This window comes from Eulemur rufifrons, chromosome 15, assembly GCF_041146395.1.
Source record: "Eulemur rufifrons isolate Redbay chromosome 15, OSU_ERuf_1, whole genome shotgun sequence".
Classification (NCBI taxonomy): Eukaryota; Metazoa; Chordata; class Mammalia; order Primates; family Lemuridae; genus Eulemur; species Eulemur rufifrons.
In genome coordinates this window covers 41948155-41961713 of record NC_090997.1, presented here as the reverse complement: position 1 = coordinate 41961713, position 13559 = coordinate 41948155, and the positions used below count along the sequence as shown (strand labels likewise).

General features: G+C 36.3%; 1 protein-coding gene across 1 annotated transcript in view; it reads left to right on the top strand.

Moving 5' to 3' along the window:
- The window catches only part of ME1 (malic enzyme 1), a 168760-nt gene that overhangs the window by 90474 nt on the left and 64727 nt on the right, over nucleotides 1–13559 (top strand). The window lies entirely within an intron of this gene.

Genomic DNA, 13559 nt, shown 5'->3' with positions numbered 1-13559 from the left:
AAAGCAAAGGTGTCAGTATCTTAGCCACTCATGTGGACAATATCTTGTGTGTTGGGCATCACTACTGTTTCTGACTCTGAATTTATATGTTATTGATAAGCAATCATTTTCTTACACTTATTCACACATAAGTACTTAACAGTAAAAAAGATGACATACCCTTAATACAGTGAAAAAAATTATGTGTTCAGGGTAACTTGTGGTGTTATGTTGGTGCTTAAAAAGTTTTGGATTTTCAGATTAGGGATGCTCAATCTATGTTTAGCATTTGAGTATAGGCCAAATGCTATTGTAAAATTTTCCATTTTTTCCTTCAAAAAAGAGACTTCCACCATAATTTAGTAATATATCCTAAGAGAATTTTGTCGCAGTAACTGACAGTCATTTCTTTTGTTACTCTATAACCATGGAAACCATGTACTATTTAAAACCATATGTATTGCCTTAGTTTTTCATAAAAATAAACTCATCACTAGAATCGTACTAGACACGTACTTCTGGTTTCTTTTTATTATAATGTTCATTTTTAAGAAGTTGTATCCAGCAGCAGAAGGTGACTATTTAGAATGTATTGAATCTTTCATTACCCAAAGTTTTAGTGTGGGGTATATTTGCCAATTATGGAGCACTTTTTAGAAACATGCTTGATTTATTATTGTTATTTAACCTATTTCATTAAGCTATACTTATTCATAGAAATGGCTTAGAAACTGCAGTTAAGTTCAAAATTGCATGATATAGCTAATTTCTAGAAGATTTTCATACTTAAGTGCCTTATCTTGTGAAACTCTCATGTAAGGCTTTGAAATTATCTATAACTTTCTAAGTAACAACATTAATGAAGAGATTGTGTAGATAATACTGAGGCTATATCAAAGAAAAGGAAATGCAGTTCTGGAAATGAAATCTAACTAAATAAGACAACTTTAACATACTTGCAAAGAAGGTGTTAAATTATGAGCATTTAAGTGTTGCTGAAATAGAAGAAATTATTATTTGAAACCAATGAAAAGCTTTCTGGAGAAAATCAGATTTGAGCTAATTTTCAATGCTTTGTACAATCCAGAATCAGAAAAACTGTTGTTTTTCTTAATATTCTCAAAATATTGAATTGAGGAATTACCTAAGACCTTTGGTAAGGAAATGGGGATTGATGAGTCAACAATAATTTTTAATATAGAGAGTACCTATAAATCAGGAGTTTTACTTCTGGGTTCCTCTCAGAGAAAAATGCCAAAGACTTTTCATAAATACCTTCTGGCATGACATTATTTTGTTTGGGAAAGTTGTCTAGGAGTAAAACCTAACACTACCCAATTAAACTGGGAAATAGTCTTGAAGATAAGCCCAAGGAAACATAGCTTTATAAGGAAACATAACTTAATTTCAAGGTGGGAAATGACTTTTGCAGGTTACCCACAGATCAGACTTGGAGATGAAGTTTATTAAGGAGTGCCCTTGGGGTCAACCCTTTTGGAGGGGAGGGGAAAGAAATAGGAGTGAATAAAGGGAGAGACTGTACTGCACCATAGACCCACCAACAGCCTTGGAAAACTTTGTTGGGACCACCCCTCCATGCTATTTAGATCCTTAAGAGGACACTAATTACTTCCTGTGGCCCTTCCCCTCCCCCAATACTATGTTGGCTTTTTAATCTACTATCTTTGCAGAATTGGGATGGAACAGCTTCCCATTCTTCCTTTTGCTTTGTCTATGACAATAACTCTTCCCTCTCAGGCCAAGGACTGGGTATGGGTATAGTGGCACTTACCAAGTATGTCTATGCTGATTATGTAATACATTTGGGGTTTGAGGAATCACTACCAGGTGGGTCTGTGGTCCCAATGGACCCATTATGAGCTAGATTTTAGCTGGGGCTCCATTTATTACTGGCCCCCATATGCCTCTACTCTAACGAGGGGAGGAGAGGGGGATGGCATTTTGATGCTTCAGGTTTCCAGGTATCACTGTCAATCGCCCAGTAGCCTTCAGTGTATGGGGGGTATTCCTTGTCCAGTGCACAGTTACTTGAGTAAAGTGCTGTAGGTCTCCTTGGGTAGGGACTGGGGGCTTATTACCTTGTAACCTTGTATTCTTGCCATGGTGTTGCAAGATCCTTCCTTCTGAAAACTAGGGCTCTTTAGTCTAGGGGTTCTGGATCCAAAAATTGGCTCAGGTTTGGAAGCTGAGCAAGAGATTGTGACTTCATTGGGGCGATACCCTCAACTTTGTGATTATTCATCTTTGATTTCTTTTGATGATACATAATAAGCCTTGTTAGTTGTCTGTTTTGCCTCTGGGGGTGTAATATTCTATTAACTATCTCAATAACTCTTTGTGGGTTAGCTTCACATACATACCGCCCTTACCACTCTTATAATGTGCCCCTCTTATGGTAATTGTGCCCACCTGGCTTCTGATGGGTAAGCATCCTCACCTGGTCCTTTCTTCTCATTACTATCAGTCAGCCTTGTTAATACGTATCATACTTTTCTCCCGTTACTCCTAGCCTTCAGAGAGCCACCATCAAACTTTTTATTAATGGTAATGTTGGTATCTTCTCACTAGCATATTCTTATGGCTTTGGTTAATGGTATGTTTTCTAGGCCTTCTGCAGAACATCATCATCTGAGGGATTTTCTGGCTTTACATAGTATGTATATTCGAGAATACCCACTTCTCTGAGCCTTGTAATCACCTTTTCTGCCATCTGCCACAGCATTTCTGGCATTTCAGCCATATTTAGTGTGAACCATATGTTTGTCCATGTTTGTAGGAACCATCCTAGTGGTGAGTTTGTACCGTTTCTTGGGATTCTTGCCAATTGTTAAGTGCTGCATCTCAGGAGAGTGCCTGCAAATCAATAAACTCTCCCTTATCTTAGCCTCCAGCCCCTTTGATCAAACACCCTCAGAACTTAATCCCACATGTACTCTCCTGGCTAATACAGACTATCTGGATCTTACTGTTCCTTTGGGGTATAGTCCCTTTCTTCCTTTGTCAGCCCTAGTATGTCCCAGGTGGGCTGTGTTGTGACATAACCCTGGTTATAGGCCCAGGAGTCTGGAGGGGAGCCAAGGGATGGGGGTTGCGGGGCACATGTTATCTTATAGGGGAGAAGTCTCTAGCCTCATCATTCTCAAGAAAGAAGGGTAGGCCACTTTTGTGGAATTAGAAAGTTCTGGGGATTCAAGATTTTGGGAGACATTAAAAAAGACATCCCATTCCACGTGACACGTTCCCATTCTTTGACAATCAGGATCCTGACTTAGCAGATCTGCCATGCATAAGAGTTTTGGAGCTTGACTACTCTGATGATTAAATCTTGTTCCTAGTCATTGGCTTTCTCTGCCCAGAAGCTACAGAATCTGACAATGTCTCTGTGTATCTATAAGAGAGGCCCTTTGGTTTTCACGTTGGCAGTTACTTGCCCGCAGCTTTTTGTGATCTTTTTCCATTGTCTTTATACTTACTATTTCTCCCATATTTCTCAATTATCTGCAATATCATTCCAGCTAATGTGTTCCCTTCCATTAGTATAACATCCCAACCCACCTCTGGTGAGTTTTAATAGTTGAACTGCCACCTTGTGCCAGGGGATTCTCTGGGCTCCTACCACAGCTACCACAGAGTTGGTGGGATCCTCTGTGGTGGGGTCCTCATTGCTACCCTGGCAGTGAGTGATCCAGCTCCAGAGCCTCATCTTATCACCTGCTTTCTCAGACCACTCCCGGTACCAGCTGTCACAGATTAGGTTACTTAGGAGACATTCTGAAATGAAATTTAGTGTCTAAGAAGTATATAAGAAGTACCCTTGAGATTAACCCCTGTGGAAGAGAGACAAAGGAAGCAGGAATGGGCAGAGGAAGTTGAGCTGCTTGCAGGCACAATGACAACTTTTGCTGACCCCATGGGGAACTCCAGAACTACAGTGGCTCATCCAAATTGTCACCAGTTGGACTGAGATGGCCAAGCCTTTATGTTCCTGTTTCAGTTAGTCATTGGATGTGGGTCACCCTGGGAAAGAGCATAGGTCATGCTCTATCATGAAGTGACTCTTTGAAGCCAAGGCAGCTTCTGGGACAACAGTGGGGTGTCCAAAGGGAATATCTCAGTATTTAGCACAATGACTAAATTAAGAAAGTATTGATTACTTTCTGGGGGTGGTGGCTTATGCCTGTAATTCCAGTACTTTGGGAGGCCGAGGTGGGAGGATCTCTTGAGGCCAGGAGTTCAAGACCAGCCTGGGCAACATAGTGAGATCCCATCTCTGCAAAAAAATAAAAAATTAGCCAGGAGTTGTGGTACGCAATTGTAGTCCTAGATATTTGGGAGGCTGAGGTAGGAGGATTGCTTGAGCCCAGGAATTCAAGGTTGCAGTGAGCTATGATTGTACCACTGCACTCTAAGCTGGGCAACAGAGTGAGACTCTGTCTCTAAAAAAAATGTTGAAAAATAATAAATAAATGAATAAAAATAACAGATAATTAGCCTGAATATTAATTAGCATCTCCAGTGGAATACTACAAATCCATTTCCCTAGTGCTTGTCAGTTCAGCAGTTTCATCAAGTGGGCGTAGTAATTCTATATCTGAGTATATAGGTTAAGAAAATAATTTAGAATAAGAATACAGGTAAAGAAAAAAATTTGAGGTCCAGATTCTTCACCAAGCATTTTTGTGAAAGAATTTTCTTCTCTTTGCTTCCAGAATAGCACACTCTCCTTGCTTTCCTCCTACCTCACCAATTGCTCCTTTGTACTTGCCTTGGCATATTTATTCTCTCCCCCGGCCCCCACCACCTCTATACATTAGAATGCTTCAGGGCCTGGAGTTTGAAACTTTTCTCTTTACTATTTATCCCCCTTCATTGATGATCTTATGTGATTCCCAAATCTGTATCTCAAGCCTGTATCTCTTCTCTGAACTCCAGAATCATATATTCAACCTCATCCTTGACATTCCTTATATCTGTAATAGACATAGCATTTGCAACATGTCCAAAATTGGACTCCTTATCTCCCACTCACGCACAACCCTGCTCCTGCTGCAGTCTTTCCCATCTCAGTAAATGATTACCCCGTCTTTCTGGTCCTGTTACCAAAAAATGTGAGAATTACCACTTCATGCCAAGGCTACCCACAAAACTTGTTAACCTTAAAATATATATGGGATCTAACCATTTCTCATTGCCTATATTATTACTTCCCTTATCTGAATCTCTTTCCCTGGATTATTGCAATATCCTTACTGGTTTCACTGCTTCCTCCCTTGTTCCCCTTTAGTGTATTCCTCAACACAAAAGCTAAAATGATTTTGCGTTAGGTAATTTCTCTGTCCAAATCTCTACAAAAGCTTACCATTTCATTCAGAATTAAAAACGAATCCTTTCAATAACATAAAAAGCCCTGGGCCATCTGGCTCCCTGTTACCTTTCTCACCTTCTCTCCTGCTAGTTTTTCCCTTTGCCTACTTCGCTATAGCCTGTTTGCTAATTTTCTAATTCAAGCCAGCTCAAGGCTTGTCATTTGTCTATATGAAATCCCTGCCATGCCTGCCTCTGCCCAGTTTTCCACATGACCTGCTCTCTGACTTCCTTTAAAATTTCCTCAAATATCTCTTTCTCCATCAGGCCTTCCTTGATTAACCTATTTAAAATTTTACCACCAACTCATTTTCTTCTTTCCCTGAGTTTATCAATATCTGACATTTGTTTATATCTGTATACTGTTAAGTGCTATGAGATCAGGGAGTTCTTTCTTTCCTTCACTGCCATATCCCCAGTTTCTAGAACACTATCCAGTATGTGATAAGTACTCAGTAAGTATTTGTTAGATGAATGATTGAATTTGATTTATTTTGTTTATATAGCTTAAAATGAAAGGTATCAATGGAAGAACTCTAGTATATTAAAGAATTCTTCCTTTTCATATGATTTAATTTCAGGAAATATTAAAGCCTTATAATCTGTGCACACTGCCAAGGATATATTAAAATCACCATTTATATGCACTCCCTAAATATTTGTTTTTATATAGTTGTACTTCTAGTATTTTTCTTCTTCCAGTATCAATTGCCCCTGAAAATTAATAAGAAAATTATTATCATCTTCAGCTTTGCTGCTTAAAATTCTCAATATCAGAATTTCATTGAAGATTGTTAACTAAACAAGAAAAAAAAAAGGTTTCCCTCAAATAAGCTTTAGAGAGGTAGTATTAAATTTTTTAATGAAAGACATAAAAACTAATATTAAGTGAGGAATATATTTTAAAAATTTTCCCTTTTTACTTTAAATGATTAAAATTAAAAGTTACTGGGAAGCATCAGGAATGACCACAAAGATGATTTATTATAATATTTAGACAACCTGAGCCTTGGCTGATATCACAAATTCTATTGTGATCTGTCACATCACATTTAAGAGAAATAATCTTAGTGTGAAGCTATAGCATCTGCTGTCTGCTGCCAGGTGTGATGATAGTGCTTTCGTAGGATGCTTTCTTTGCTGAGTCAGCATTGAACTAAAACAGACCAGACTATTCAGAGAAGCTGTTAAGTTGATGGTAGTTCTTGAAGGTCACAGATCAGATTCTAGAAGAGTAAAATATATAGCCCCAATCATGGCCAAATTCACTAAATTTATTTTTTGAATTATTGATTGTATCTTTTCTTTTCTAAAGAAGTCCTCAGATATGTAAGTTTATGTGTGTTCTTCGCCCTTACACAGGGTTGCAGTTAGATAGTGTTCCTGCCTCTCCACTAAATCCTTGGCCTCCCCCACAGGGAACGGGCTTTTTCTACTGACGTCTTATCCTTTTTTCTGCAATTTCTGCTACAGTTTATTTCATGGCTGACTTTCTGTACTACCTTCTTCCACCTGTTCCAATCATTGCTTTTTATATCTGATTCTTTTTTTAGATGAATGAGATATGTTTATAACTTAGGTGATTTTATCTATAAATCTGTATGTAAGGCCTTTTGAATTCCACCTGTCCTTTTGATCAGTGTAATTTACTTTGGTTTTCATAAGAAATTTAGTGAAAACATAGGACCTGAGACACCACCTGCTATTCTTCCCTGTGATCCAAAGGTGATATAAACCATTTGAAAACAATCAAATGTAAAAAATGTCTGTCAGTATGAGAAAAATTAGCAATCATGTTACTAAGGAAAATGACTCAAATCAGATTTATGACTCAGGATTTTTTCCATTTTTGCATCCAAAGAAATATCAGATTCACAGTTTCACTATAGGAATATTTTTATTAAAATGCCAACTATTTATACTTTTCTCTCCACTTTTTTCAAGTGAAAGAAAAAAGTAGGTCATGAAAGAATTAGAAATCTATAGGTGTGCATTATATGTATGTATGTGTAAGTATATATGTCTACACTTATATTTCACAACAAATTTAAAATGGATATATACTTCAGTATTTTAATGTTTAATTTGCATCTTTGCCTGTATCCTGGCCCAACCTTGGAGAAGCAGAATTTCAGCAAGTCAAATTTACTGTTTCTTTCTGAAAATGGTTTATAGCTCTTTTCTTTTGAGATGCTCTCTGTGCCTAATCTCATTTTATTCTAATCAATTGCATTAAAACCAGCATTTCTTTAATATAGGTATAAATGTTTTACACTGATTTTATTCTATTTACATGAGTCTTATGAATGTATTATTTCATTGTGCCCTATTTTCCTTGTTAGAATGTAAGCTATGTCAGAAAAAGAACTTTATTATCAAGGGATTTATTTTTTTTCTGACTATCCCACATTATACTGTACCATATACTAGTATAAAATAACTGCTATTGAAAATGTTACTTAAATATTGAATCTAACCTTCATGAAACTATAGTGACATATATCTGAAGTAAAAATGGTTCTCTCACATAAACTAGAGAAATCTCTGCCCGTAGCAGACTAAAGATTTGAGTTTATTTTTTTTTTTTGAGACAGAGTCTCACTCTGTTGCCCAGGCTAGAGTGAGTGCCGTGGCATCAGCCTAGCTCACAGCAACCTCAAACTCCTCGGCTCAAGGGATCCTCCTGTCTCAGCCTCCCGAGTAGCTGGGACTACAGGCATGCACCACCATGCCCGGCTAATTTTTTCTATATATATTTTTAGCTGTCCATATAATTTCTTTCTATTTTTAGTAGAGATGGGGTCTCGCTCTTGCTCAGGCTGGTCTCGAACTCCTGAGCTCAAACGATCCTCCCACCTCGGCCTCCCAGAGTGCTAGGATTACAGGCGTGAGCCACCGCGCCCGGCCAAGATTTGAGTTTAATTACATAGATTCATTTATGTTTTAGGTTGTAATTTTCTGTAAAGAAAAAGGTATTTTAATAAATTCCTATTGCTTCCATTATCAGCTATCTTTTTCTCTTGTAATCCAAGAACACTGAGATGTATATAGAGAAATCCCTTAATATTTTATCTGAATTTATTAAAGCTAAATTATCATATTATTAAAGATAATCATTATGGTTTGACAATAATCTATATACCATGCTTCTTTTCTGTGTCTCTCTTCCTTTTCTGTTCTGTTAACTTTCATTTAAGATGAGGCCCAGTTTCTTAAAAGCTTGTGTTTCATATTTTTCCATCTATATTCTCATATGTAATAAATTAGAAAATAAGAATGAGTGCATCTACTCATTGGTAATAATAAAAAAAGAAGATTCACTGTAGATTTCCTGAGTTGTACTCATAGATTATTCTAAAAAACAGAAGCACCATCAGTAGCAATGCTTGTAGGTCAAAATAACATCATTTTTTATAATCTTTGTTTGCCCTCCTTGATTTACATGCATTTATAACAGAAATAAGGCAGGTCTGAACATATGAAAGCAGTTTAATTTTTATTTTTGAAGACCATCTGTGTGGTTGGTTTGATGGGAAAGTAGTATAACAATATTTGAATGAGGTACATAAAAGTTCATTATTGGAGATTAAAGATGCTGAAAGGAAAAGAGTAAAGAAGCAAAGTTAGAAAGTTCGTTGGGGTAAAGTCAGAAATTAAGGGGCCTTTTTTTGTTCTCTAGGAAATCAAAAATGTAATTTGCAACTAATATCACATCTGGACCTCACCTTCTTGTTGACGGTCAGTACAGTTCAGTTAGTAAAAGCCACAGTCCTTGTAGTCCTCAAGGCCTGACTTGGCCCCCTCCTGACCTCTCTGATGGATTTACTCTGCTGAAGCCACATTCTCCACACTGCCTTTGCTGTCATTGAACTCTCAAGGCATGTCCCCAACTTAGAATGTTTGGTCTTGCACTGCCTTCTGTCCAAAATATTCTTGCCCCAGAAATGTGATTGTTTGACGATTTAATCTTTTTCATACATTAGCCCAAATTTTATCTTCTTCTGAGGCTTACTCTGACTACCCCATATAATACTGACCCCTGCCCTACTTTCTCCCCACCCCTGGCTCTCCTGACACCCTTGCTTTGCTCTGCTTTTCTTTTCTTTTTTTTTAAATACTGCTATCATTTTCTAGGAATATTATATAATTTATTTATTTATAATGTTTATACTTATTATGTGTCTCTTCCACTGGAATGTATGTTCCCCTAAGTAGACAGGGGATCTACTTTGTTCATTTTCTGAACAAGTTTCTATATCAATACCTGGCACAGAGTAGATAAACAGTAAGTATATGTTGTACTGAATTGAGCTACTCAAAGGGAGGCCACACAAGAGTAGATTGGCACAAATCTTTCACTATTACTAGAAAATTAAATTTTAAGCATGCTTTATTTTTGTTGAGTTACTAGCATCATTTCCATGTGGAAAGGAGAACCATAAGGGCGTGGTAAGTGAGGAATACCTGATTCTCTCAAGTCTCGGGAACATATTATCCCTTGAGGAGCTGGAGGTTAGTTCTAAATTTGGCATGTTACATAAAGTAGTCTACATTTAGTGCAAGTTGGCAGTAAATATTGTTTGAGCTGTTATGTTTCAAAGTAGCATTATTTAAAGCTCTAACAAAATTCGTGTCAAATTTGCCATAATCAAGACATAAGAGCAAAATAATTATTCACATTGCCAAGATGATCATATTTTAGCTAACTCAATTTTTCATCATTTGACTGTTATTTTTATTTCAGTGACTATAAAGCAAGCCAGAATTAATGCATGCCATGTTTTCGATTTAGTCATGATGTAGTGATCAATTCCTCAGACTGATTTTTTTTTTTGTGGTATCCACAGATGGTGACCCATTTTTTTCATATCCTCATTAAAATAATATCACATTCTGTAGTATACATGGTAAAAAACCACTTTGGTGAATAGGAAGCAAAGTAAGCAACTGTTTAATTTATTGTTAACCAATATTGTTAGATTGGATGTAGAGAAATTCAAATGGAAAAAAGATTCATCCTACTAAACACACGTTAGAGTGGTGTCACCTGGGATGGGTTCTCAATCCATTTGTTGAAAGGCTTCTTAGAATGACATTTCTTACTTCAGTGAATTTACCATGGTTTGAGGTCTGAGTCTCGGCTCAGGAAGTTTAGAAACCTGATTTTATCAGCCTACAAAGCCCGTTGCAGGGACATTTGATAAGTAAAACCTGGTCTTGGACTCAAACCTCAGCTCCATCAACTAATTCATTTGCAATGTTGGGAAAAATGTTTACCTTCCCCAAGACTTAATTTCCTCCCTTGTTAATTAGGGAAAATAATAGTAGTACCTACTTCATTGGGTGGTTGTGATAAAACATATAAAAATAAAATTACTTTTATTAAGTGCTATAAGTAGCAATATAATTTTTATTTCCCAGGAAGGATAACCAGGACCCATAATTCTGTTAAAAGGTGTAGGCTGGCAAATTTGATTTAATATTAGATGGAACATTTAGTAGTTAGAATTATCTAAAAATAAAATATAAAAATCACTCAGAGGTTGTTATTCCTGATTGTTTTTGTTGTTAATATTATTTGAGACCTCTCTCACTTGAAGTACATGGGCAGATATGCTTAAGTTGTAAAGATTTCTGCCATAAGTGGGAAGATGGATTAGAATTAAACATCTCGTGTTCCAACTTTATGATTCAATGAATGTACTAAAGAAGCTGTATTTTGTTTCAACATTCAGGGCTAGTTGTATGATAAAACTCAGTGATTCAAGGATGCTTGTGATTATTATGAGTCCATTGAAAATGTTTGATTATCACATCATATAATTATATTTGACCCAGAAGAATAAACTTATTCAACATTTTAAATTACTTTGTTTTGCATAAACTTCAGCTTACCCTTGCTACCCAAAGTTTATTTCATCAGGAGCTCAAGGAACAGTTGGCAAGGTAATTAATTCAAGAGAAAAAAAGGTTACAAAAAGTTTTTATTTGCCTTGCTTTATATTCCTTGTGCTACATATTAATTGTATAGTCAGCTTCAAAGCAAGTTCATAATAAAAATTTTTCCACAATAAAAATGATACATAGATACTGAAAACTATTAACTTTGCAGATATTAAGAATAATATGTGGACTTGCTTAAGCCATTAATACCAATTGACTAGACCAGTTCTTGACACACACTCTCTTTTTGAAACATCTATATCAGTATCATCTGATTATATCCCAAAGCAGACATGGAAATAATTTGTTCTTCTTGAGTATCTTCTATGACCCCCAATATTGACCTGTGCGTTTGTGTCAAGAATTCATTACTAAATCTATCCAGGCAGTTCCTCTTCTATGCCCTTGATCCATTTCCATAACCCACCTTGACCATTTTTATCTTTATCACCATATCAGTAACTTCTAATTGTCTTTAGTATCATATTCATAAGTCTTTATAAACTTATCTTTATCCCTTTATTAACTATTTTCACCTACATATAAATCCCTTTCTGATCTGGCCCATGTACTTCACCTTCCTGTCTTACCACCCTCCACTCCTTCATGTATCGTTTATAAAGAACTGGTTTTAGTTGCCTACACATGTCATTGTTACATCGTACCTCTGTCTTTGTATAAACTGCTCCTTCTTGCCCCACTGCTTTTAGCTTTTTTAATGCTTGCTTATCTTTCATAACTCAGCTGAAGTATCTAGACGATCCTGGTCTAGATTAGAGAGGCTTTCTTGTGTGGTTTCATAGGATGAGTGCACCTAAACAGTATGTGTGACACTCTGTTGTAATTACATGTATTTATCTGATTTAGCATTTAAATCTTTGAGCTGGTAGAGGTCAGGGCCTGGTTCTTTTCTCTCTTCCTTTATAAAACCTATTGTTATTGTAATACTTTTCAGGTGCTCAAAAAAGGGTTGTTAAATAAGGGCTGAGGTAAAATCTTAGAGTTGGAATGTCAGAGATGGTGTATGTGAAAACTGTACGTAACCTTAAGGGAATTTATACTGGATGATTATTTGAAATTAATTCTGAATTCTGAATAAAGTAGTGTTTATATACCTTATGGATTTACAGTGTAAAACTAACAGTTCTTCATAAATGAACAAAACATAGAGTGATTGTATATTTGTTAAATGTTTTTGGATAATATTGCATATATATTTCAGGGGTAAAAGAATTTCTTACATAGAAAGTAAAAGTTTAGCCTTATGTAAGGTTAAATTACATACTTAATATGCAATTTAATCTGCAAGCATTTATATTGTTGTCTGGTTACGAATAGTTGAGGATAGAAGCAATTCTAGCCTCATTTTACTTTTATTAATTAAACTCAGATTTACTCTGAAGCTATAGTCTCTGCCCAGTGCACAGAGAGAGTAAATAAAGAGATCCTAATGCAAAAGGTGAATTAAAATGATTTTAGTTCACTTGAGTGGTGTTTGTATAAAAGTGATCTGGAGAATTTGTATGGCAGAGATGTTAATTGGAAATAGGAATTGGGCAAAAGAGAGATTAAGGAGATACCCTAGAATGAAGCCAAGTTTAGTGAAACAGCTGACCCAGAAGCAGATATAGGATATTCCTTTCTCCTATCACATTTCACCCCTTACCCCATCCCACACATATATGCAGTTGATTAACCAGGCAAAATTCACTTCTATTCAGTTTATTATTTTTTTATTATTTATTTATTTTGAGACAGTTTTGCTCTGTAGCCCAGGCTAGAGTGCAGTGTCATCATCATAGATCACTGCAACCTCAAACTCCTGGGCTCAAGTGATCCTCCTGCCTCAGCCTCCTAAGTAGCTGGGACTACAGGCACATGCCATCACGCCCGACTATTTTTTCTATGTTTTGTAGAGACAGGGTCTCCCTCTTGCTCAGGCTGGTCTCGAACTCTGGGTCTCAAGCAATCCTTCTGATTATAAAAAATTGTTAGTGTGTTATTCCACTCACATGAAATATCTAACATGGTCAAAATCATAGAAACAGAAAGTAGAAACGTGGTTGCCAAAGGCTGGGGGAAGGGAGGAGGGAGAATTAGGGTGGGTATAGAGTTTCAGTTTTGCAAGATATGTTGCACAATGCTATGAATATACTTAATATTTCTGAACTGTACAATTAAAAATGGTTACAATGATAAATTTGATGTTACGTGTTTTTTACCACAAAAAAATTTTAGTAAAGTTTTTAATA